At 40.7% G+C, this 26,387-nt stretch overlaps 1 long non-coding RNA gene and 1 pseudogene across 1 annotated transcript in view; one reads left to right on the top strand and one right to left on the bottom strand.

Moving 5' to 3' along the window:
• LOC150059241 (uncharacterized) overlaps positions 1 to 22,715 on the top strand; it is a 48,958-nt gene extending 26,243 nt beyond the window's left edge. The window contains exon 4 of the long non-coding RNA XR_016536619.1: positions 22,448 to 22,715. This is a non-coding gene — a long non-coding RNA (uncharacterized LOC150059241). The remainder of the gene's footprint in view (positions 1 to 22,447) is intronic.
• A 1,834-nt stretch (positions 22,716 to 24,549) lies between these two features.
• On the bottom strand, positions 24,550 to 25,533 carry LOC150059242 (palmitoyltransferase ZDHHC6-like; annotated as a pseudogene).
• Between the last annotated feature and the right edge of the window lie 854 nt (positions 25,534 to 26,387).

Consider the following 26,387-nt stretch of genomic DNA (forward strand, 5'->3'; position numbering starts at 1 on the left):
CTAAGAGTATTGTAATAACTTTTATTTCTCATTCATGCCACATGATAGCTTTAGGTCAGCTGTCACCCCGCCTTGGCTGTGGTCCCTAGTGAAGTAATTTCCATGCATCTTCTCAATCTATGACTGCATTCGCACAGATCTGCAATATGCTGTTCTCCCAGCAGAAGGCAAGACTAGAAGAGCCCAACCTCAGTGCTTTAATTATCTTCAAAGTCTACAGGATGTAGCTAACACATCACTGGCCAAAGGAATTCATTTGACCAAGCCTGACGAGAGCTATGGAAATTTAGTGGTTTTATAGAGAGCCATGGAAAAAGTGGGATGTGTGTCCTGAAGAGAACTGAACTATAATGCAAACTATCACAGGGCTCTTCTGTAGCTTTTTTAATTCAATAAAGTGGGGTACATTGTAATAGCAGTTATAAATAATAAGCCAGTAAGTGGTTCACACCTGTAATCCTAGCCACTCAGGAGGCCATGAGGACTTTGATCCATTTGGAGTTAATCCTGTTGCAGGGTGACATAGAAGGATCCAACTTTAGTTTTCTGCAGGTGCTTAACCAGTTCTGCCAGCACCACTTGTTGAAGAGGCTGTCTTTCTTCCATTCTATTTTTTGGCTCCCTTATCAAAGATTAGGTGGCCATAGGTCTGCGGGTTGATTTCTGGGTCTTTAGTTCTATTCCGTTGGTCCTCAGGCCTGTTCTTGTGCCAGTACCAAGCTGTTTTGGTTACTATAGCTCTGTAATAGAGTCTGAAGTTTGGTATTGAAATTCCTCCTGCGCTGTTCTTTCTGCTAAGAAGTGTTTTTGCTGTATGGGGTCTTTTATTATTCCATATGAAATTTTGGATTGCCTCTTCTCTTTCCTTAAAGAATGACATTGGGATATTGATGGGTATTGCATTGAATTTGTAGATAGCCCTTGGCAAGATTGCCATTTTCACAATGTTAATTCTTCCAATCCAGGAGCATGGGAGGTTTTTCCATTTCCTCAGTTCTCCTTTAATTTCCTTTTTCAGGATTTTAAAAAATCATATTAAGTAAAGTAAGCCAGACCCAAAGGAACATAGGCTCAATGGTTCCCCTCATTTGTAATAATTAGTACAAACCTTGGACTCTCCTAGAAGAGGATTACAATAGCTCAAAATCTAGATACACACGGCCATATAGGATGAGGCTAAATAAAAGGACCTCCAGGATATGGAAATAAGAGCTCTATAACGTGTGACTGGTGTTCGTAATGTACTATTATTTCTCATCTCTTTTGTTGTCCCTTGGTTATTTTCATATTGTTACAGTATCTTACCTTGCAATTTGGTATATTGCATATATGTTTATTTGAAATAGGAACGGGAAGGGGGAAAAACATGATGAGGGGAGGGGTGGGGAAAGGAAATGGGGACAAAAAGATGAGAAGGGGTATCAATGTGTTTGATGTAATGCACCTTCTATGTGGTGAGTATAACTGTAACCCCTCTATTAATTATAATAAAAATATATGAAGAAAAAAAGCCAGGCCAGGCAGGAAAGTCTGTGAGACTCTTATTTCTAATGAAGTACTCAAAAAAGTTGGAAGTGGCTATGAGACAAATACAACATGTTCTTGAATCCTTACAATGAAGTAGAAACACAATCTCTGAGAACTAGGAAAAATCGTGGCATCTGTTTTACAACTGAAAAAACATAAGCTTACATAGTTCAAAAGCTAGTAGAAGACAGAGAAGCTTCAGTATGACCCCTGAACTGTCTTATTTTCTATTGCTCGGATATGCCAATCTCTTCCCTATCTCATCATCTCTCTTCCTAGTCATTCATTTGGCCATTTTGGGATGCAACATCACATTTATTTATTTATTTATTTATTTATTTATTTATTTAGTGTTGGTCCTGGGGCTTGACTCAAGGTTTAGGTGCTGTCCCTGAGCTTTTTTTTTGCTCAAGGCCAACACTTCACTAATTGAGCCACACCTTCATTTCTGCTGTTTGATAGTAATTATAGATAATAATCTTTTTGTTTTTCTTGATCCTGGGATCCTCAGATCTCAGCCTCTGGAGTAGCTTGGATTACAGGGATGACCCACCAGTACCTGGCCCAATGTCACTTCTTCTGAATGGCTTTCTGGTTACAGCCTCTGATCTACCTACTTTTTAAAAAAATGTTTTTTTTTAATTGTGATGAATAGAAGGGTTACATTATATTCACCAGACAGAAGGTGCATAACTTCACAAGCATTGATACCCTTTCTCATGACATGGTCCCCATTTCCTCCCCCCCCCCCGCCAGCTCATCTTGATTTCCCCCCTTCCCTATCCAATTTAAAATAACCAATTAAGCACATATAAAATATATCAGATAACAAGGTGAAATATTGTAATAATATGATATAACCAAGGGATAGCAAAAGAGATGAGAGATAACATCGTACATTAAGGACAACAATCACTCATTATATGGCTTTTGTTTCCTTATCCTGGAGGTCCTTACATTTAGTGTCATACTATTTGGCCTTATGTCTCTAGATTTTGTTCTATTGTAAATCTCTGCTAGGAGACCCTAATGTTTCTACTGATTATGACAAATGAGGGAGACTCTTGGGCCTATCTTCCTTTGAGTCTGGCTTACTTCACTTAACATGATTTTTTTCTAAGTTTTCCATTTCCTTACTGGAGCAATATCATTCTTTCTGACAGCAGCATAGAATTCCATTGTGTACAAATACCACAACTTGTTGATCCACTCATCAATTGATGGGTTGGTTCCATATCTTTGCTATGGTAAATAGTGCTGCAATGAACATCATTGTGCTAGTGGATTTAGTATGTCCTTGTTTCTGGATGATTGGGTAAATGCCAAGTAGTGGAATTGCTGGGTCATAGGGGAGCTCTATGTTTAGTCTTTTGAGGAACTGCTATACTGCTTTCCATAGCGGTTGAATGAGTTTGCACTCCCACCAACAGTGTAGTAGTGATCCCTCCTGTCCACATCCCTTCCAGCACCTGTTGTTATTAGATTTCTTGATCTTGGCCATTCTAACTGGAGTGAGGTGGAATCTTAGAGTTGTTTTGATTTGCATTTCTTTTTTGTTGGATGATTATATAGGTCTACTAGATTTTTTTCAGCTTCATCTGAGTTTCTCTGCTTTGGTAACTTGCTCATCTTCCTGTCTACCTCTTGTCCTCCTTGTGCCTCAGTCCTCCCAAGCAGACGAGAGATGGAGATGGATAGCAGATCATCTCTCCTTTCCCCTTGGTTGTTCCCAGTGGTTCATTTATCTGAGCCATTGGCTGTAACTGGCATCATTTTGGTAAAGAAATGCCTTGCATTTGCTTTCTCTCGTCATCTGCCACATTCTCTTTTCTCCTTTGCTGTTCTTGCCACAAACAGCACTTCCCTACTAAGCCTTAGTATGTGCGCTATGCTGCAGGATCCATTTACCTGTGAGCCTAGTTTTAGTCCCTTAAATCTGTCTACCTTTTCTCTCTTCCAGTACCTGATACCTTTCTCTCTTTACTTTTGTACTTAATTTCCATTTATGTAATTAATGATCATAGTACAGTTATGCATGTGTGATTATCTGTTTAAGATAGTCTTGCCCACTTTACCATAAGTTTCAGGGAGGCAAAGATTGCATAGCATTGTTTATCACAGTGTGCAATCACTTACATATTATTTGCTAAATGAATGGGCGTGACTAGGCTTAAATCCTTGCTCCCTGTGGATTGCCTTTGTCTAGTTATTGAATGTCTCCAAGTATCACATTCCTTCCTTTCAGAAAAATGGAGTTAGGTATCTATTTCCCCGAGACTTAAATTTAAATGACTGTTAAATAGCTGAGAGTAACTGTGGTTCAATGACTGCTAACAATTGTTGATATTATTATACTATGCCAGTGGTCAGGAATCTTTATCTGCAAAGCACCAAAAAAAAAAAAAAAAGAGCTATTCCCTATCACAAAATCCAACATTACCACCGTAGTTGAATATAGCCATAAATGATTTATAACAGGTGAACATAATTGTGTTCCAGTAAATACTCAGATAAGCAAATGTCAGGCTGGATTTGGCCCCTGGGATGTGGTTTGCTGACCTCTGTCCTCCATCCTATAGATAGCAGCCTCTAAAAGGTGCCGGCACACTAATAGATAGCAAAGATTCTTGAGTTTCCCAGGCCTGGCTGTTCCTGTGTTAAAAAGGAGAAATATTTTCTTGTAAGTGATGATGTACTCACTGGGAAATTTGTGCTTGTTGATAATGTTTAGTGTGGCAAGTATAAGTGGATGAGATCCTGCCCACCTATTTTCCTCCTAACCCAGTGTTTCCTGGTAACCAAAAACCTTCTCTAATCCTGCAATGACAAAAGTAGAAATTAGGGAATCTCGAGTTTTGCTTGTCTCCCAAGTTGAATGTTAGCAATATGGTATAGATATGTAGAAACAGATTATTTCTTGGAAAAGAAAGTAAAGAAATGGTTTACATTTGTTTCTTTGTTGTTGTTTTTTTAAATATAGTGAGGTCTTAAGAGGAGAACAAGTTATCAATGTACAGGAATGTCAGAGAGCCACCCAGAGTGGGGTATCTATGCACTTTGTAGGGAAACTGAGGTGCTGAGAAGTTGAAATCTGAGCTGACTGGCATTCCTCATCTTTCCGGTCATTAGCTTTTGTCTATTTCTCTGAGGCAAAATGATGACCTGAAACGCATGGAACCCATTACTTGGCACAAAATAGACTCAGGAGAAATGGATATTGTAGGTTTTCAGCTGACTCCATGGCAATTCTCCACAAAACCAGACATTTCACATCCTTACGAGAGCTCAGCTTCTCAGCACTCTTCACTGGCTTGCTGGTCCCTGATGCACATTGCCTTTCCCTGTTGTGAATGACCCAGGCCTTGCACATCAACTCTTTGAGGTTCATCTATAGTTCTCTTTGTGGATAAAAATGGTTGCCTACCTCTGGGCATCATATATACTGCTAGACCTCAACTCCGTCCAGAAGGAATAGGGCAAAAAGAGCCTCCTTCCACCTACCTTTCTTTCCATCAGAAGGCAAGCCTTTTTAAGAAGCCCCCCTGCAAATTTCTTGACAGATGTGTGTCATGTGTCTGGCTCTCAGCAAATACTAGCAAAAGGAGTGGTAGGTTGTCATGATTGGCTGAAAAGCATGAACAAGGCGGGTGCAAGTAGCCACCACTGTGTAATAGGCAGGTTCTGCCACACAAGCCTCCTTCCTCTTCCCGTTCCCCTTCTCAAGGAGTGTGTCTGTTTGATTCACCTTTCTCACCCAGTGGCTGGCTGGACACAGTCATCAATATATATTTTCTTTTAGTGTTTTAGTTAATTGCTGTTTGCTATAACTAACTACCAACAGCTGGATACGTTATAGATTGTGGAGGCTTATTTCACAAATTCTGAATCTGTGGATGTCTGAAGTCAAAGGGCTGAATTCAGTGGGCACCATCTTGCTGTTGTGGACTGTGCAAAGTCCCGAGGGGGGCAGAAAGGTCATTGCTAAGTTTAGCTTTTGTATCAGACACACTCTCCAGCTCATCCACCAACTCAGCAATCCCCGAGTCCATCTATGGATTAATCACTTGGTAAAGTTCCCATGTGGTCCTTCCTCTAAAGAAGGAAGTATGGGTTTTGATGTGGACATTTAAACTATAGCATGAGGGATGATTAAAGTAATAAACTATGAACGATACAAATGTCCTTCCTCTCACCTCTTTTTCGTCTATCCTTCTGTGTTCCTCTGTGATCTTCTGTGCTCCTTCTGTGTTCTAAGATGCATAGGCAGTCGGGGAGCTATTTCTTCCCTTGTAAAGATGAGGGTAAGAGCATCACCTACCATCCTGCCCTCCTCGGCCTTTGATAGGGGCTGGCTGGTGTGTTCAGGGAGCAGATAGCATGGAAGAAATTAAGACAAGCTTTCTATTGCATGCTAGGACCTAACCAAGAACTTCCTAGCAAGATCAGAAGCTAAGATAAGCTCTATCCCTTTAGTCATCTCTCCGGGCATTTTCCTGTAGCATCTCTGGCTTCCCTATTAGATTGTCAAAAAAAAAAAAAAATCAAAGGCTTCAGCAGAAAGCAGTGCAGACAAATGATCTGGAATGTTCCAACCCCCTAGGAAGCGTTTGTTGTGAAGCACTAAGTGGGGTGATTACAGACTTCCTCTATTTTAGTGCAAAAGCTCTAACGCCCTTTACTAGTTATCACTTTGTTGATCTACTTTGAATGAAGCACTGGAAAACATTTCTGTAGAAAAGTGAACTCAAAATGAGGATTTGGTGCTCATATCAGACACACGCAAAGGCGATGGGATGACAGAGAACCACCGATCTAGGTTGAATGCGATTGCTCACTTCTCAGTGTGACATACTGGGCAAGTTGATTCATGTGTCACCTCAATTTCTTCATTTGCCAAGTAGGGCAATGATTCGTGGTGGTATTTACGTGGTTTCTACAGTGCACGGAGGGCTCCTTGGCACCATGCTGTGTTTCTCAGCTTTATCACTGAAAGGAGCATATTTTATGACAACTGTAGTTTTTCTTTTTTTTTGGCCAGTCCTGGACTTGGGCTCAGGGCCTGAGCACTGTCCTTGGACTTTCTCAAGCCTAGCACTCTACCACTTGAGTCTCAGCACCACTTCCAGCTTTTTTCTATGTATGTGGTACCCAGGAATCGAACCTGGGTCTTCGTGCATGCTAGACAAGCACTCTACCACTAGGCCAAACTCCCAGCCCCGATAACTGCAGTTTTTATGTGGGCTACTCCAACCGTAAGTTCTTACACCAACAGCCAGGAGTTTCAAGACATCTCGGCACAAAACTAGGCACATGAGGCTAAAAATGATGAAGTAAGGTTGGTTTGAAAACTCCTGTCCAATTAATAGCTGTTTATTCTGCAGAAATGAGTTTCTTTGGGTTGAATTGACTGATGATGTGTTCAGCGTAGACTGTTACTTGAAGTGATGCTGTCAGTGTGAAACACAGACTTACGGAATGGAGCAGGATAGAGAGCCTAGAAGACAGGGAGTTGGGACTGGTTGGGGTTTACCAGGCTTGCTCATGAACAGCTCTTCTGTCCAGTCATGTTACCACTGTGGGCTTCATTAAAATTTTGATCAATGTAGGGACCATGCAAGGGCTACCCACCCACCTACATCATGCAGCTGGGTAGTGTAGAGGGAAATGATTGTGTTATAACCAGAACTACAGCCACTGGTGTACAAGGTGAATACATTGTTCTGCTGAGTTATTTCTAACACTGAAAAAAAAATCAAGCTAAATTTAAGAGGATGCATCCGAACAGCTAGCATATACCAAACAATGTCAACAATGCAAAACGGATCCTGTCCAGTGTGAGGGCACTGGTAGGAAGCAGGAGGAGAAACAGAGAGGTTGAAGATGGTCAGAATGTTTGATGTGCAGCTGTATGGAAATAGAACAATGAAACTTATTGAGATTGGTTTGGGAAGGGGACAGAGAGATGAAGGACAGTGACAGAGGTAGGAGAGTCTGATAAAATATATTGCATATATATATGAATGGATCAAAATAAAACCCTCTGGTAGAATGATGTTACCAAGAATGGAGGTGGGGGGATGTAAAAGCTATGTAGTATTCTTCCTCTCTATCATATCCACCAGCAACAATCTCTTCCTTGATCACTTGGGAATCTGAATAAACTAATAAGGATGTTTGGATGCTCTGAGAAATACATGGGGCAGGGCTAGAGGTTAGGGAGTTACTGGAGGAAGCACCTGTGAAGAAATGGAGGAGGAAGTAGGAGGAGGTGGGACGAGCCTTCAGATCAGATGCCTGTCTCACACCTGTGAAAGTAGAAGGTACAGAAAGGCAGCTGGGTAGAAAAAGGCTCAGGCTCAGAGTATCTCTCAGCTCTAGTATGCAGTAAGCCACTGGGAGTCCCTGAGTTAGAATTACTGATCAAGCAACCCCATGCCCAGAGAAACAGGCCTGGGCTAGAATTGTGCTTGTTCCATGATTGGTTGGGATCATGCCACATGACCACTGCAGGAATTCAGTCACTGCGGGGACAGCCAGTCAACTGCTTGAGTGAGATTCATGCAGTCAGTTTTCATGGTGACCTACCAAGTTAGAAAAGAAGAATTGTACCAAACACAGATCTTAATGAATCTGAGACAAGAAAACAAATACCCCAGCACATTTGTGATAGGGTAGGTTTTGCGTCCCAAAATCAAGGTCCCCTTCCTTCCTTGACTTTCACTTCCTCCTCAGTTTCAGCTCTGCCAATCATGTTGAAAACCCCACCTAGGTTTGTAGTAGAGTTCCTTATTTGACACACACACACACACACACACACACACACACACACACACACACACACCTCTCGCATGTGAATTACCCTCATGAGCTTCCTTTGTTTTTACCTTCTCAATGAGTTATGATTAGCTTGCTTGGGTTTCTCATGTGTACTTTCCTTTGAGGGTCAAAGTCAGCAGAGTCAGTTTTCTCCTCTGCCTTCATGTCTAAACAAAATCAGCCCACTTATCCAAAAGGGTTGAACAAAAAGAACAACTAAAATTATAAACCTCTAAGGAAGTAATCTCAGAGAGTGTGTCATAAAGCCTGCTAAAGAATAAAACATTCTTGGAACTTGTCTCTAGCATAGGGCATCGCTGAAGGCCTGCTACAATCCCTGAGTTGCTTTTTCCCTGGAAAAACCAGTTGTACTGTTAGAAAAATGTCCAGACTAGCCACATGCTTACAAATCCTCTTATACTTCTTTCTTTTTCCCCCCCCCTTGATGGTTCACTTTGATGGATTTTCTCACCATCTCGAGCCATCATTGCATGTCTAGGTCACTACCAGTAACAAATGGGCAGAAGTGGTGACTGCCACTTCTAGACCTGCTCTGTCCATGCAAAGAAATCCTTGTGTGCTGGCTCATCCTTGGCTCTGCTGGCTCATGCTGGGCTGGAAATTGAGTGAGAAAGAAGCATTTAGTGAGAGAAGCCATTGAGCTTTTAAGTCAATCGTGACACTTAGCTCCTCTAAGAGGGAAGATGTGGAAATCTTCCGAAGAAAACTCATGCTGAGGGAAGGTGGATCTGGGTCAGTGCAATTCATTTCAATTTGGCAAACCCTTCTCCAGTGATCTTTCCAATCAAGCCCTGTGTTGGGTCTCCACACTATCGAGATGAGTGAACGACGGTCGCTGGTCTCATGGGTTTGGAGGCAGTGAGCACTGAGAGGTAGGCAGACATAGACTTCAGGAGGGGCTGCGGTAATATGTGTAACTTACCCAGGAGGAGGATTAACTCCATCCTGGAAAACTGAGCCAGATTATCTAAAATCTGACCCTCTGGAATCACACTTTAGGGGAAGGGCAATGGGGGTGAGTACAATTGGAAGGAGAAAGTGTAAGCAAATAGGCATATTCAATATGTAGCATGTAAACACTGAAGCACATAGCTTGAGGGTAGAGATGGGGAGGGAGGCAAGGACAGAGGACGATGGGAGGGGCGGCACTGATAAAGATGCACTGTGCTCATAACCTGGCTTACAGAATTGTAATCTCTTGGTATAATTATTGAATAGTACACATTTATAAAAGAAATTGCTTCCCAGAAATGCCACTTGACCTGGCATTTGAAGAATAAAGTAGTTTAACAAAATAGGGAGACTCCCATATCCGAAAGAATTTCAGGAGGAGAAAAGAATAGGGTTTACAGGTTGGTAATACTGATCTGCAATCTTGACATCTACTGAGCTCTGGCCTGCACAATCTTGGCATCTCATTTATGCCAACCAAGACCTGACTGTTACGTGTCTGTCATCCCTGCTTTGGACTAACATGAAGCTGCCTATACACTTTATTTAGGATATTTAGTGTGGATAGTCTCATATTTCCTGAGAGAAACACCAATGTGTTTGATTTTGGGGTGTTAGCCAGTTCCTGCTGGGAGTGTTTCATAATTTCTGTATATACAATGATCTTATTTTTCCAAAATCTAAGAAATGATGAATGACAAAATGTATTACAGTGCCAGTTTGTAGCCATGTAGTAATCAGTTATTTGTAGTTATTTTGCATGTATTTTTGTAGGGGCTTATAATTCATTCACAAAGCAGACAGATGGGCTCCTTTCGTCAGCCATGCAGCCAAGATGCATGCCAGTTTTCTGCATCTCCAGCTTCACCTCTAGCTCTTATCCATTCAGCCATGTGTGTGTTCGCTTTGATTTGTGTCTCAGTCCTCTTCATGCATGTGTTAGGGCCTTAGCACTACCTGGTCTCTGTCTGGAAAGCTCTCCTCCTGGCTTCTTATGACCTGTCACAATCTCTTCATGAATATCTATTGCTTTTCATGAGTATCTATTTTGTATCTATGGCTGGAAGATCTACATCTCTTTGGTGAATTCTCTTCACTATTCTATCACATCATTTTTTTTTAAACCCCAATACACAGTAAAATTATTTATATCTTTATTCGCTTATTTCTTTATTTCTTCACTTAAAGTTATGTCCAAAATACTGGAAACCAGTTGGCCTTTCTTTGCCTTTCTCTCTTCTTGATGCTGGATAAAGTATTTGTGGCATATATGAACTTGCTGTTAAAAACAAAGTCCTGGGCCAGTAGTTTGGCTTAGTGGTGGGGCCTTGCTTAACATACATGAAGCCCTGGAATCCTCAGTGACCACATACACAGAAAAAGCCGGAAGTGGTGCAGTGGCTCAAGTGGTAGAGTGCTAACTTTGAGAAAGCTCAAGGACAGTGCCCAGCCCCTGATTTCAAGCCCCAGGACTGGCAACAAACAAACCAATGAAACAAAACAAAACAACAAAGTCCTTCCAAATCTTTGAGTCTCTTGGTAGCAGGATCTATAACTTGGGAAGATGACATGTATTAGAAAGACCATAGATTAGGTTCCATGATCACATGCAAAGAGCTAAATGACCCTGGGCAAATTAGACCACTTCTCTCAAGCCAGATTTCCCCTTCAATCTGGTGAGGCTATTTGCAGTCTACCTGACTAAACTGGTAGAAATAATTAGACTGATAATAAAAAGAACTTCTGAGTATAGAAAAGTTTTTTTTTTCTATTTTTTTTATTGTAATTAGTAAAAGGGTTACATGCTATTTGCCAGATAGAAGGTGCATTAATTCACATACATTGATACCCTTTCACATGTCTTGGTACCCGTTTCCCTCCCCCCCACACCCCCCACCCGTCTTGGTTTTCCCCCCTTCCCTATCAAATTTCAAATATCCAAATACAAATAAATTCAATATATCAGATAACAAAGTGAGATACTGTAATAATATGAGATACCCAAGGGACAGCAAAGGAGATGAGAGACAACATAGTACATTAAGGACAACAATCATTCATTATATGGCTTTTGTTTCAATATCCTGGAGGTCCTTTCAATTAGCTTCACATTATATGGCCTTATATATCCAGATTTTGCTCTATTGCGGATCTCTGCTAGTAGAGCCCAAGGTTTCTACTGATTATGACGAATGAGGGAAACCATTGAGCCTAAGTTCCTTTGAGTCTGGCTTACTTCACTTAATATGATTTTTTCTAAGTCTTTCCATTTCCTAACAAATGGGGCGATGTCATTCTTTCTGACAGCAGCATAGAATTCCATTGTGTACAAATACCACAACTTGTTGATCCACTCATCAACTGAGGGACATCTAGGTTGGTTCCATATCTTTGCTATGGTGAATAGTGCTGCAATGAACATTGTTATGCTAGTGGATTTAGTATGTCCTTGTTTCTGGATGGTTGGGTAAATGCCAAGTAGTGGAATTGCTGGGTCATAGGGGAGTTCTATGTTTAGACTTTTGAGGCACTGCCACACTGCATTCCATAGTGCTTGAATGAGTTTGCACTCCCACCAACAGTGTAGTAGTGATCCCTCCTGGCCACATCCCCTCCAGCATCTGTTGTCATTCGTTTTCCTGATCCTGGCTATTCTAACTGGAGTGAGGTGGAATCTTAGAGTTGTTTTGATTTGCATTTCTTTTATGACCAGAGATGTTGAGCATTTCTTCATGTGTCTATAGGCCATTTTTGTTTCTTCTTCAGAGAAGACTCTCTTTAAGTCTTTGGCCCATTTTTTAATAGGATGGTTGTTACTTTGGAGGTTAGTTTTGGAGTGATTCAATTTTTTGAGTTGTTGATATATTTTAGGTATGAGACCTTTGTCCGTTGTTTGGTTGGTGAAGATCTTCTCCCACTCTGATTAGTTTACTAGCTATGTCCTTTGCCATACAAAAGCTCTGCAGTTTAATGCAGTCCCACTTATCCAGCCTTTCTCTGATTTGTTGTGATTCTTGGTCCTTATTAAGAAAGTTTCAACCTGTGCCAAGGAGGCCTAGTGTATCTCCTATTCCTTCCTGTAAAGTTTTCAGTGTGTCAGCTTTTACCTCAGGTCTTTGATCCATTTGGAGTTAATTCTAGTGCAAGGTGACAAAGAAGGATCCAACTTTAGTTTTCTGCAGGTGCTTAAGCAGTTCTGCCAGCACAACTTGTTGAAGAGGCTGTCTTTCTTCCATTCTATTTTTTTGGCTCCCTTGTCAAAGATTAGGTGGCCATAGGTCTGTGGTTTAATATCTGGGTCCTCAGTTCTATTCCATTGGTCTTCAGGCCTGTTCCTGTGCCAGTACCAAGCTGTTTTGATAATTATAGCTCTGTAATAGAGTCTAAAGTTTGGAGTTGAAATTCCTCCAGCGCTGTTCTTTCTGCTAAGAAGTGTTTTTGCTATACGGGATCTTTTATTATTCCATATGAAATTTTGGATTGCCTCTTCTATTTCTTTAAAGAATGACATTGGGATATTGATGGGTATTGCATTGAATTTGTAGATAGCTCTTGGCAAGATTGTCATTTTCACAATGTTGATTCTTCCAATCCAGGAGCATGGGAGGTTTTTCCATTTCCTTAGTTCTGCTTTAATTTCCTTTTTTAGGGTTTTAAAGTTTTCATCAAAAAGGTCCTTTACATTCTTAGTTAAGCTAATTCCTAGGTACTTTATTTTCTTTGAGGCTATTGTGAAAGGAGTTTCTTTCCTGATTATTGCCTCATTCCTCTCACTGTTGGCGTAAAGGAAGGCAGTTGATTTTTGAGGGTTGATTTTATAGCCTGCTACTCTTCCAAAGTTTTGAATCAGCTCAAGGAGCTTGGGAGTAGAGTCTATAGGATTCTTTAAATACAGAATTATGTCATCTGCAAAGAGGGATAGTTTTATTTCCTCTTTCCCTACTTGGATCCCCTTTATGCTTGCTTCTTGCCTTATTGCACTGGCTAGGAATTCTAGTACTATGTTAAAGAGGAGTGGAGAGAGTGGGCATCCTTTATAGTAAAGTTTTGAGCAGAGGTCCTGTAGGAGTTTAATAAATACTGAACAACTGGATGCATCTAAGGAAGGAAGGCACACAGAAATGTTCCCCGTCTATCTGTCTGTCTGTCTATGTGTCTCCTTCAAAATATGGTTTAACTGTGTGGCAATGCTGATCTCAAATTCTCAAAGTAGCCCCAATAATCTCAAATTCTAGATCTCCTATATTTAATCTCCAAAGCACTGGAATTACAGGCATGTCCAACCAAGCAGATTGTTATCTCTTTCTCTCAGTGTTTGTTTTTTTTCTCCTCATGTGTCTACAACCCTTGTGTAGTTACCTTGGACCTAGGTGAGGACAGGTGTATGGTTAAATGATGGAATACTAGCAACAAATATATCATCTCTAAATACTGTATGTAGCTACTAGTGTAGCCACTGTAAAACAAGTGAGATAACGGAGATGTGGTTTCCGCCTTCAAAGAGGTAAGAAAGCAACATTTACTTGAAGAGCTTCGTGGATGTGGATATGAGGGAGTGAACAATCAAGTCAGACCCGTGATCCTCAGGAGAGGATTGGGCTTGGAGGAGGTTGTAGACCACTGCTGGGCCATGACCCAGGTAACAATGGGAAGGATGGACTGGGAATGAGTAGCCATGTCTGAAAAGCTGGTGAACAGCAATATGTCTTGCGAAGTTGGGTCAAACATTTGCGTCAATAAATGAGGCTTATAATACCTTCATGTTCATTTTCAATGCATGGCATTGAGCCACTGGAAGCTAGCACGGTGTTCTTTCCTGTCAGAAGACATCAGAAATGAAGATTGTAAGCCCTGTCATATGTAAGTTTACTTTAGAACAGAGGAGCAGAATCCTGTCACCTGGAAAATCACATCTGTTCAATCAGCTCACACCATCTGAGCATCTATCGTGAGTCAGGCACTAGGCCAATGGCCCTTCACTTGCTTTCGGGAGGCTTTGCCTTCTCTTGAGGGAGGAGCGCTGCCACAGGATGTGGCTGAGAGCCAGCAAGAATGGGACTGTGATGCAGAAATTGGAAGTTGAAACAGAATAATAGAGGGAGAAGAGTGGAGAAGGACGCTTCAGAGAGGATGGGACTTTGATGGGATTTGGTGATGAGCCGCGTCGGCGTGTTGGGGAGAGTAGTGCGTAGCTGATAACAGAGCATCTTCAGGAGTTTGTGCAGTGTGGGTCCTGCGTCTACTTAAAAGCCACGTGGTAGTTCATCAGGGCAAGTGACTCTCTTTGCCTGACTCTTTACCTTGAAAACAGGAAAATGAATAGGAACGTGCATGCAAGGGTTGGTGAGAGGATAGAACAGGGGTCAGAAGACTCCTTTACCCCATAAAAGATAGGATGGGAAATAGGTTATAATCTCTGTGCCACCTATGGTTAATACATCAATGAACAGAAAAACTTATAAACACCGGAAGTCCATTTTACATTATATGTTTGATTTTTTTTAAACCATTTATCTCTCTCTTTATGTGTGTGCATGTATCCATACACGTTTTCTCTTAAACACTCTTTGATGGTAAACCCAGTGATATGTTGGATTTGTTCCATAAGTCATGGTTTCCATCCCTGAGAATGATATGTAAAGGTTAGCATTCATTTGTCAGCTGTCTAAAGAATTCACAAAGAGTTCCTTCTCCTCCTCCTCCTCCTCCTCCTCCTCCTCCTCCTCCTCCTCCTCCTCCTCCTCCTCTTCCTCCTTCTCCTCCTCCTCTTCCTTCTCCATCTGTTGTAGTGTTTGAACTCTGGGCCTGGGTGTTGTCCCCTAGCTCTTCAGCTCAAGGCTAATGCTCTACCACTTTGAGCCACAGCACCACTTCCAGCTTTCCGATGGTTAATTGGAGATAGGCGCCTCACGGACTTTAGTGCCTGGCTAGCAATTTAAGCATGTGGATCTTTGCCAAGTACCTAATCAAAAGTCTTTCCCTCATCCTGAACTTCTTGTCACTACTCAGTTTTTCTATTATTTTTTTCATATAATTTTTATTGTAATTAATAGAAGGGTTACATGATATTTGCCAGATAGATGGTGCATTAATTCCCATACATTGATACCCTTTCACATGTCTTGGTCCCCATTTCCCTCCCCCCGACCCCACCCCTCATCTTGTTTTCCCCCCTTCCCTATCCAATTTTTCTATTATTTTTAGAACTGCCAAAGTTGGCAGTCATGGAAGAGCCAAGAACTCAAAACAAGAGAAAGGGAAACGAGATGAAGCTGATGCCATCATCCACCAGTATTTGTCATGATCTTTGAGTTTGGTCCCTCATCTAGAACAGAAATGAATCCAAAGTTTACCCATGAAGAGTGAAACAAAAAAGAATACGAAAAACTATTTGCTTCATATATTTCTTTTAATTTTAAAATATATTTGGTAGTTTAGAGCTTGGTAAAGTCTGCCTTACCCCCTCAGCTCAGCATGCTTGATACCTTTTTGCCTCACTTTCTTAGAATAAACAATTCAGATAAACATAGGTGTAAATCACTGTGGGAATGAAATGAATAAATCTGAATTCTGGGGACTGGTACTTAATTTTAAGCATCTCTTCTCTCTTGGCCCAATGGCATATACCACTTACATTTATGTGTAGTCTTGTTTTGTTTTTGCTTTTTGCTTTTCTCTCTTTCTTTCTTCTCTCTCTCTCTTTTTCTTTCTTTCTTCCTGTTCTTTTTTTAAAGAATTCTAAGTACAGTGAGCTCATTTGTTTCTCATATTCTTTTTCTATTCCAGAAAAAGGTGTTTACATGATTTACAACTTTTCTGCTTCCTCTTCTTGTACCCCAGGATTAATCAAAAGGCATTGTGTAGATGCGTGTTGGTGGCTTACACCTGCAACTCTAGCTACTCAGAAGGCTGAGATCTGAGGATCCCAGTTCAAAGCCAGCCTGGCTAGACAAATTTGAGTCTCTCATCTCTAATTAACCAGTGAAAAGTTAGCAGTAGAGCTGTGGTTCAAGTTATAACAAAACAGCCTTGCGTGAAAAAGCTTAGGGACATGCCCAGGCTCTGAGGCAGAAATGAATTGTATCAGATTTTGTATCAATGAATTGTATCAGATTTTGTATCAATGAATTGTATCCGATTTTGCCTTTCTAATCTCACAGACTACATCTCAGTCTCTTCATAGAGCACTAAGATCCTCTTTGGCAAACAAACCTTAATATCCCTAGGTGACTCTGCATCAGCCTGTCTCCTTCCATGAAAGACAAATTTCTTTAACCAGTCTAGTTACATCTTTTTACCCACTGTGAGCCCTACCTTCAAGTTACTCAACTATTTTCAAAACTCAAAATGTGTTCCTATCTCCATACCTGTGTATTCTGCTTCATGCTTTCACTGAAGAATTGTCCTACCTTTTATATAAATAGAAGAGAATCATATTATATACAGTGCTACAGCAATTATAGAAACTAGACCTCTCACTCTCAGTCCCCCCCCTCTCTTTCTCTCTCAAACACCATTATCCATTCGCTATTTAGAAGAGTGAGAACTGGGGCTATGATCTCACATCTCACATGTAATGAGAAGCCTCTAATTGCTACATGAGGGAGACTGAGCAATGAATTTCCTCTTAGAGAACTACAGAACATGAAATTTACAAGGCCCTTCCTTTTGAGAACCATCAGCTAGGCTGGCCCTCAGTCCCTTTCTGTGACCTACTGGTATTCTTCTGTCTGGTACAAATCTGTGGGGAAGCATAGAGGGTCTTGAAAAGAATGTGTTTCTTTAGCCAGTATATGTAATGCATCTGAATTCGAAAGGAATCTTTCAGCATAGCTAGAAAAGTATATTGTTTATGCAGTGCATTAAGGAGCCAGTTGAAGTAGGTGCTAGAAGCCCTGGAGCCCAGAGGAGATCATCTGATCCAGCCTCTGGTCTCAGGGTGTTGTGAAGGGGCTCCAGAAGGTCATGTAAAGAAGCTGAAATGAGTGCAATTAGCTTTGTTTTTTCTTTGCTTCAGTTTTAAAAGCACAGCATCTTCAAGCTGGCTTTTCCTGAGGAGACTATACCTATTAAACCTAATTTTCATCTCTTGCTTAAATGACCAGATCTCTAAACATCAAAGGACAGAGAACATTTCTGCTTGGTGTATTGTGTCCCTACTACATAATAATGCCAGATTCCCAACAGGTACCTTATAAATCTTGGTTATATGGCAAGGAAGAAAATGTGAATACATAAGTTTTCATCCTCTCCCTCCATGTACTAAGAGGGATTCTGTTGTCACTTTTCATGACCTCTTGCATTCCAACTCCAGAGGGAAACAACACAAACAGGAAAAACAGTGGAATGTTTGCATCTTGTAGAACCTTGGACATTAGCTGAAGTTCAGAGAAGTTACCCAGTAACTGCTGGCACAAAGACACCCAGCTAATTAGCAGCAGAGCAAGTGGAAAGGCCACGATTCCACTCTGCAGTCCTTAGAGCTTTCCTGTGAGCTGTAGGTATTTTTTCCATCATTTACTGTACCAAGAAGCACAGAAAAAGCTTTTGAAAAGGAGTTACTGCTTTTGCCAGAGATAGAATGTATTTGAATCCTAAAAGAGCTTCATTTGGCAAGGAAGTCTTTGTTCAACAGAATATTTATTTTTGTGATAGGATCATGTTCTACCACCCTGCCCCCAATTTAAAGGATGCTTTTTTTCCCCGGTTCTATGTAATTGCTTACGACAAGCATATGTTTCTCTCTTTCTGTACACACTTGTGAATATGTGTATGTATCCACACATATATACCTATGACTTCCCTCTTTCATCTGATATCTTAGTGAGGCCCCAGAAGGAAATATTGAGAACAAATGTGTTCTCAGACTGTTATACTCCCTTGAAAAGTGAAGTTGAAAATCCATGTTTTGAAACTGAATGTGACATGGAGAACTACATTCAACTCCATGTAAAGACCAAAGCAGTGATTGCATAGTTTAAAAATATTTAAAATATAGGTGTTTATGTGAAGAGGACAAAAGGTAGTTCAAAGCCTATGGAAGTGATTTTTCAGAAACATTCTTGAAAGTAATGATAGGAAGAAATTATGAGAGTAAAGATATCATCCAAATCACTGAACTAGAACAACATAGATATCAACAGCTGCCGGACAGAGCCAAATGTGAAAACTTCTGATGTGTGCCATCAGCAGCTGGAATCCATGATTTCTCCCATAATCTTTGACTCCTAGGTGGACAGGAAGGAAAGACCAATCTCCCCCAATGCCTTGATCTGTGTGTCCTTAACTCAGTGGCCCAGCTCGGTGATGGGGATCCATTCCTTGTCTTCAGCTTTGCCGGATGTGGTAGTATGGCTCCAGTGGTTGAGGGCCAGCAGAGCAACAGTTCAAGGCCCTGAGTTCAGCAATATTAGTGCACACACACACACACACACACACACACACACTAAAAGAATGTTTACTAAAATAAAAAAGATGACAAAAATGTGAAATAAGAAGTTGTGTATATTATTAATTGAGGGAGACAGTTTTATTGATTTTAACATCTGGAATCATTGCAATGAAGCCCACTTGTACTGTTAATACATGCTAATAACATATTTACACAAAGCAGGGCTGAGCGTGTGGTTCAGCTGGTAGAGCATTTGCCTAACAAGCTCCTAGTCCTAAATTCAAACCCTAGGACCACTAAGAGGAAAAGGAAAATAAAAGAAAGTAGAAGTAAAGAAAAAGATAGGATCTGCTTTTATAGAAGGGCACTTTAGTGTGACACACAGAACTAACTTTTGTTTTACATTAGTTAAAACTTCTTCTTAAATCTCCTATGATATTTTAAAGAATTGATGGTAAGTGACTGAATCGAATATATCAATATATTCCAACTTTGAGGTGATTTTGCTAGATCAAGGTATATAAAGCATACATTTTTCTTGAGTAACGTATAGCCAATATTTTCTTTATTACCAAGAAGTAGTGGAACTCTCATCTCTATTCAAAGAAGCAAATATGAACGTAGCTTCTATTTTAAGTCATAGAGGCACAGAGATCCTCAATAGGTTTCAAATGGGCCACACAGCAAGAATAAATGGCCAGACTTACAATTTGGGTCAAGTCTGATGGACTTGAAAGTTTATATGACTCATTATTTGAAGTAGCACCAAATATACAAGAAATATCTAGGACTCAAACAGGAAAATGTCAGCTTATTAATTACGGAAATATAGATACTTCAGGAGGTTGGAAGTTTTGCTTTGAATCATTGTCTATATTTATGAAGTACTGTTGAGAATAAATGTGTTATTCCTCTTCTGAATTTAGTACCCCCTTGGACTAGTGCTCATTATATAATTATGAAATATCTTATCCTTGAAAATTGCTTCTCCTTACCCCACCGGCTCATTAATATATGAATCCTTGTGTTTAGGGGGTCTCTGGCTCAAGCTTCTACTCCAATGCTTACTATTATATCATTAGATCGTGGAGAAAATATCTTATCAACCCTGTCTTGGTCCTCAGCTTGCACACAGCGTTTATATTTTTCTTCAGTGAAAGCTTTTGTTTACTCCTTTACCACAGACATTCTTTAGAAAATGCCCAGAAGCCAAAATAGGCATTACAATTTACTGCTGCTAAAGAAATGTGCAAATATAATACCTGTGGTTACTCAACTGCTCCTGTAGAAGACCTTCTTTTTTAACATCAAGCCAACACTTCATTTGTCACATTCATAAAACAGGGTCACAACTGCTTAATCTCCTGACAGCAGGGACACAGTGTTCCTGAGGTCTGCTTTATGAGGTTCTCTTCTTCTGTCTCCTCAAGCCACTCAAAAGAGCAGTGAATGCAACACCTTCTCTGGGTGGAGGGGTAAGTCTTGCTGCTCTGGAATAATGCTTCTTGATTTGTCATTTTAGGGTTCATACTATGATTTTACTCTACCAAGGCCTCCTTTTCTCTCTTTCCACCCCCACCCCTCCCTACAACTTCTCCCTATCATTCCTTTCCTGGTTCCTCTTCTGGATGACATCAAATCGTCTCTAGCTTTAAATTTCATTTTCTGCTGTTTGTTTATGCCAAAGCATAGATTTAGCCTTTGAGTCTAGAGCCTTGCCTCCAAATATTCAGGATTTCCTGTTGTAGAGACCAGTCAGTCTGTGTCTTCATTTAGGGCACACCTTAAGGTTTCCGGAAAGGAAGCTGTCACCTATTTGAGGTCAGGAGTCTACTTGTGAACTCTAAGCTGAGGCCAAATAGGAAAAGGTCACATGGATCATGACACAAACTGTTTGAAAACAGAGCGAAGTGAGTGTTAAATTGACTGATAGGGCACCTATTACAATTCGTAAATGCTTCTTCCTGTTCCTCAAGTCCTGGCTAATATGCAAAATATTTCTCATACCTGGTCCTTCTTATGCTTGCATTCATGCTGTGTGGGCTTTCATGTGTGCTGGCTTCCATTGCTGTGATTGTCTCAGACTGGTCTCTTGTTTCTGCTGTGTTTTTGCAGTCTTACACCCACACTACTGGCTTTGAGAAGATAATGTGGCCATGACAATTCTCTACTTTAGAACTCTCAAAAATCTCATTATTTGTGAAATAAAGTCAAAACTCTTTGGGCAACGCTGTATTAACTCTTCTGGGCAGAGATCACATTCTGTACTGTTCCATCCCCATTTTAACTGATTTGGTCTCATTGCTTTGGATTGTTTTTGGCTTTTAGATCTGTACTTCTCAGGTCTTGATTCCTGAGGGCTTCTATATCACTTTGTTTGGCTTATCACAAGGTGTGTCCAAGTAAGCACATCCTAAGTAGAAAATATTCCTTTCATGGTCACATGCCTATCAGGAAGCACAGGTTCACTGCTGATGCCCAGTACTGAGAGAGAAAAACACCACGTGTCACTGACCTGGGAAAAGATCAGACAGAATTCCAAGGACAGCTTCTACTTAATGCATATCATTATATAACACATACATCTTCAATGATTGTTTCTTAAACTAAGGACCAATTGCTTGTATGAGTAGCCAAAGTGCAGTTGGGCTAAAAGGAAGGTCTCGGAATGAATGAGCCGTGAAGAGTACACTAGAGGAGCTAAGATTCTTGACACTGGCATTATTATTCTTTGATCTTAGCAGGTTTTCCTAAACGATGCTCCCTGAATTCCAGACCCACACAATAATCTTATGCAAACTCTAATGATAAAACTATGTTTGGTGTTCCTAGGAAAGCACAGGCTCAGCAAAATGTCAGCTTATTTCTCATTCTTATGGAATGGACTTAGATGAACTAATTGGCATCTTCAATTAACAAATTTTGGAAATGTAAAACTTGCTTAAAAGTCAGTATTTTTTTTAAAGTGAGGGCACACCTTTTTTTTTTCTTGAAATTTAAAACCTGTTGGGATAAAAATGGCATTAAAAAAAAAACCCTGGAAAGGTGCCTTAAAAGTTCTGAAATTTAATTCACTATTTGTACATTGAAGACTGATGTTTTAGGCATTTCAACCCCAGGAAAAGGTTAAATAACTTTGTCTCTTAGCCAAAAGCTAGACTGGAGGAGGCATTCAAATGGCAGAGTCCCAGGTGATTGAGCAAATTGAGTAAGCTTGAAGCCCTGAGTTCAAACCATAACCCTGTAAGAATAAAGTTTGTTTTAAAAATAATGACTGCCGGGGCCAGGTGCAGTGGCTCACGCCTGTAATCCTAGCTACTCAGGAGGCTGAGATCTGAGGATTGTGGTTCAAAGCCAGCCCAGGCACTAAAGAACCTGAGACTCTTATCTCCAATTAATCACTAGAAAATGGGAAGTGGGGCTTGGTTCAAGGGTTGGGCAGTAGCCTTGAGCAGAAGAGCTCAGGGACAGTGCTTAGACCAGGAGTTCAAGCCCTGTGGCCCACAAAATAAATAATAATGGCTGCTTTTTATATGCCTACTAGTATGGTTTGTTTTCAGTTGCTGGTGTGTCGATATGTATGTAAAGAACTTCAGGAGAGCTGACCAATGTCCTACCAGTGTGTTGAGCCAAGACTATTTCACTTTATGTTAGTGTATATCTGAACAGTAGGAACTCAATTCTTGCCTCTTTGTTCCTCCCATCTCCCTGTCTTACTCCAATGATTGTTTTATTCTCCAGACTCCAGGATAGGCTGGACTCATTGTCACCAAATCTTCAAGCTCTCAGCTATCATCTACTCAGCCAACAATCTAGAGAATGGAAAATTTGAAGCTTAGAGGATTACAAAGATTTATGGGTTACAGGATCAGAAGCTACAGGCCAAGAATCCAACCAAAGCACTTGAACGTCTAAGCCCACCGTACTTGCAATACAACACCTGGAACTTGAGCCAAGCCAACATCTGTGAAGGACAGATGCAGGAAAAGAAGAGAGTCCACTCTGGCAGAAGAAGGTTGGGTAGGACATGACAGCAGAGGTCCCTTGTGGTTTTTTTTTCCCCTTAGAACTTTCAGTTTTACTTCAGACCCCAGATTTTCCCAGAGAGGTGAAGTTGCAGCGTTGGGCATGGGGAGGAAGAAGCTTTGAGAAAGGTACTTGTGAGCTCAGGTTTGTGAAACCCACAGTTGTATAATAGCTCAGCTCTGAGGGGTGCAAAAAGCTCTTTCTGAGAATAAGTAGCCATCTTGAGTCTCAATTCTGGTTTCATATATATCTGAAGCTTCACCTCCCTAATCACAAACCTGGAGCCCTGTAGCTTTGAGTCATGCTTTGACTTTACTAATGGTCAGAAATGCTTTTATGGTTTTTTTTTTTTTTGAGTCATTCTCCAACCTCTTTGCTAGAGAGGGAGAAAGACAGTACTTTAAAAGCACCAGAACACACGCAACAATGACCAAGGAGCAAAAAAAAAATGTGGGGAATTCCTTCTTTCTGGAGAAATGTAATACTGGTTTCCAGTTCTTCCATATTTTCACAGGTATAATTTACCTAAAACTAAACCCAGCCATGTCACCCCTGCCTAACTCTTTCCATGGCATCAGGATGAAGTCTTGTCTCTCACCGTGGGTTAAGATCCTTCATAACACAGATTGTTCTTGATCTACTTCTGTCTTGTCACTCCCACCAGGCCTCCAGTGAGACCAAACTTCCTGTAGATACCTGAGCAGATCCAGCTGACCTTTCTTATTTCTCCTTTTTCATTCAACTCCTCCTTTCTGGATATCCTTCTTTTATACATAGTTAATGTATGATTTGGCTTTAACCAGGTCCTTTCCATTTATTTACACAACTCTAAAAGTCTGTATGGACTATATCTAAGGATTTTGCATCAATGAATTTAACCATGCATACATTGAAAGTAGTTAAAGAAAATGCATCTGAACTAAATATGTACAAATTTCCTTTTGTCTCATTATTTCCTCATAATATAGTGTAAACATTGTGCTCTATTGCATTATACTATTACATTAGGTATATAATCTACATATGGGAGAGGGTATGTCTTTTTTATAGAACATTCATTGATCTTTATTTGATTTGAAAAAAATCTGCATTATTAAAAGACAGGTAACAAAATTTGAGCTTCCATGAATCTTACATTAAGTTCTACAGTATTATGTAGGAAATAATAATTGACAGACATTATTACATGCAGATGCTCCTGCCAAGGGGGGGCCTCGGGGGCTTGGTCTGCAAGGCGAGGTCCAAGGTGTGCAGTGCAACAAGCAAAACCCTAGAGAAAATGTAATTCATTTGCCCGGACAAAGAAATGCGTTTCTTTGTTCTTTTTGGTGCCAGTCCTGGAGCTTGAACTCAGGGCCTGGGAACTGTCCCTGAGCTTTTATTTATTTATTTACTTTTTCCCCCTCCTCAAGGATAGCGTTCTACCACTTGAGCTGCAGCTCCATTTCTGGGTTTTTGGTGGTTCATTGGAGATAAGTCTCATGGATCTTCCTGTTCAGGCTGGCTTTGAACCATGATCCTAAGATCTCAGACTCCTGAGTAGCTAGGATTATAGGCATGATCCACTGGTGCCAGGAAAATATTTATTGGGGGGGGGAGGGAGAAAAAGGTGGTAGAGAGGGGCAGAGGTTCCGAGGCATATAAGGAATGACTTTTCCATTTCCAAAAGGTAATAAAAATATGAAACCATGGCACTAGGGCACCTTTGAGGTAAAGAACACCTTAACTAGAGTAGGTCCATTCATAATTCTTCAGTATTATGTGTAATTTTCAAGTAATGAAGTGGATTTAAAAGTCTAATTCCAACCCAGCAACGACTATCTGGTTTTCTTATCGCCTTCTGGCGTTGACTCTGTTTCAGTATCACAGGGACATTTTTCCACACAGTTTCTGGGGAACCAGCCTCTTATTCTTGATATGCCCTCTATAAAGGGATCATCAAGAATTTTGTCGCCATATAGCCAATATCATAACCCTCTTGTGGTTAAAATGAACTCCCCTTTCTGCAGTTGAATTTGAGGCTCTTCAGTGCAAGGGCTTGTAAAGAAAGTTTTGATTCCTCTGTTCAAAGGACCGTAGGCACCACTGTAATTTTCTATTGCCTTATAGCGAACACTTCTGACTCTCTTGTCTGCTTTTTGTTTCAACTGTTCTATTGTTAAGCTGTACTGGTGACATCCTCTTATCTGCCACTCTAATCCGTCTCCTTCAGGCACCCCTGACCACGTAAATACCTGTTTAAAATTCTTCCATCTACTTCCCATATCATAGGGAAACACAAAGGTTTCATCTAGCTGGTAATACTGAATTTGATCTTTAAGCTTCTCTTCAATCCATGACTCAATAGAAGTTTTGTTTCTGAGAATTATTTTCCTCTGGCTAAAACACAACATCCCAATAGCTATGGTTGTTCCTAAAGCTAATCCCAAGGCAAAGGCAGCTAATCCAAAGGGAACAATTGGGAGAGGATCTCTCCGTGCTGCACTCCTATCAGTCTTCACAGTGCTCCACCCAAAGGAGAGCCGATCGTAAAGCTGTGTATACATAGTCATAACAAAAATGAAAGCAGCATGGACACAACCCAGTGGTACCAAAAGGAGAAACAGTGTGAACGAAGCGTGATTTTGGTAACCACAACAGTTGTCGATCCAAGGACAGTGATGGTCCATCTTCATCACACATCTGTTACACTTTCTGCAGGGATGTGAGCGTGGTGCCTTGGCAGACTTTACAATGCTGGAGGGACATGCTATCCTGAGAATTTTCCTCAGTCCAGTCCTTGGTGCCCGCTCCTCGGCCATCGCGTTTCTGGGGCTGCCAGGGTTCACACGGAACAGATTTTCTCCTCCATAGATAACTCCATCATGAGCGAATCCCTCAGGCCTGAAAGGAAGGCCAGGTATGACACCTGACTGCCAGGACTGCGAGGGTCTCTCTGCCAGCGCCCTCGCAGCCGGGATATGTCTCTTATACCCAAATTCTGCAGCATTTTTATAAAGGATCTGAACATCCTACAAGTTGGGCATTCTTGATAAGGTGATGGTGATGGTGGAGTATGTGTCAAAAGCCAATTTCCTACTAAGAAACAACTGCACTCTGTGCTAAGTTCTCAAATACTCTTGGCAATTTTCAATCAAATGATTGACCTTAATCTCCCCAGAGATCAGTTATTTCACCCAGTGACACATTCAGAAACATTGGGAACTTGCTAAAAATGCAGCACTCATAAAGCTGGAAACATCAATTTACTTAGGAAGGATCCTATTGCCTATTTCTCCCAGTTGCAAATTATCTGGATGGCATAGATGGTTTTCTCTACTATTGCACTTAGGATGTTTACTTAAATATTGGCAGTGATAAAATGGTTGGTAAGAAATTGCACATTCATCAAAAGTAGGCGGCCTGATAGAAGTGCATAAACATGATACTCATCTAAAAATTAAATTACCATATGTACATGGTTTGACTAGTCATTTATGTACTTGTATATTTATATACTCATCATCCTTAATCACCTACAAGAATGAATGAGTGCATCCTAAGAACAAATGTTTGCGACATAAGCTAATGGTTAATTGAAAATTTCTTCATGGAGGAGAATGTTGAAGGACAGTTCCTGTGAAGACAAAAGCTTTTTAAAAGAACAGCAAATCTC

The sequence above is a fragment of the Megascapheus bottae genome, chromosome 9, assembly GCF_031878675.1.
Source record: "Megascapheus bottae isolate mThoBot1 chromosome 9, mThoBot2.hap1, whole genome shotgun sequence".
Lineage (NCBI taxonomy): Eukaryota > Metazoa > Chordata > Mammalia > Rodentia > Geomyidae > Megascapheus > Megascapheus bottae.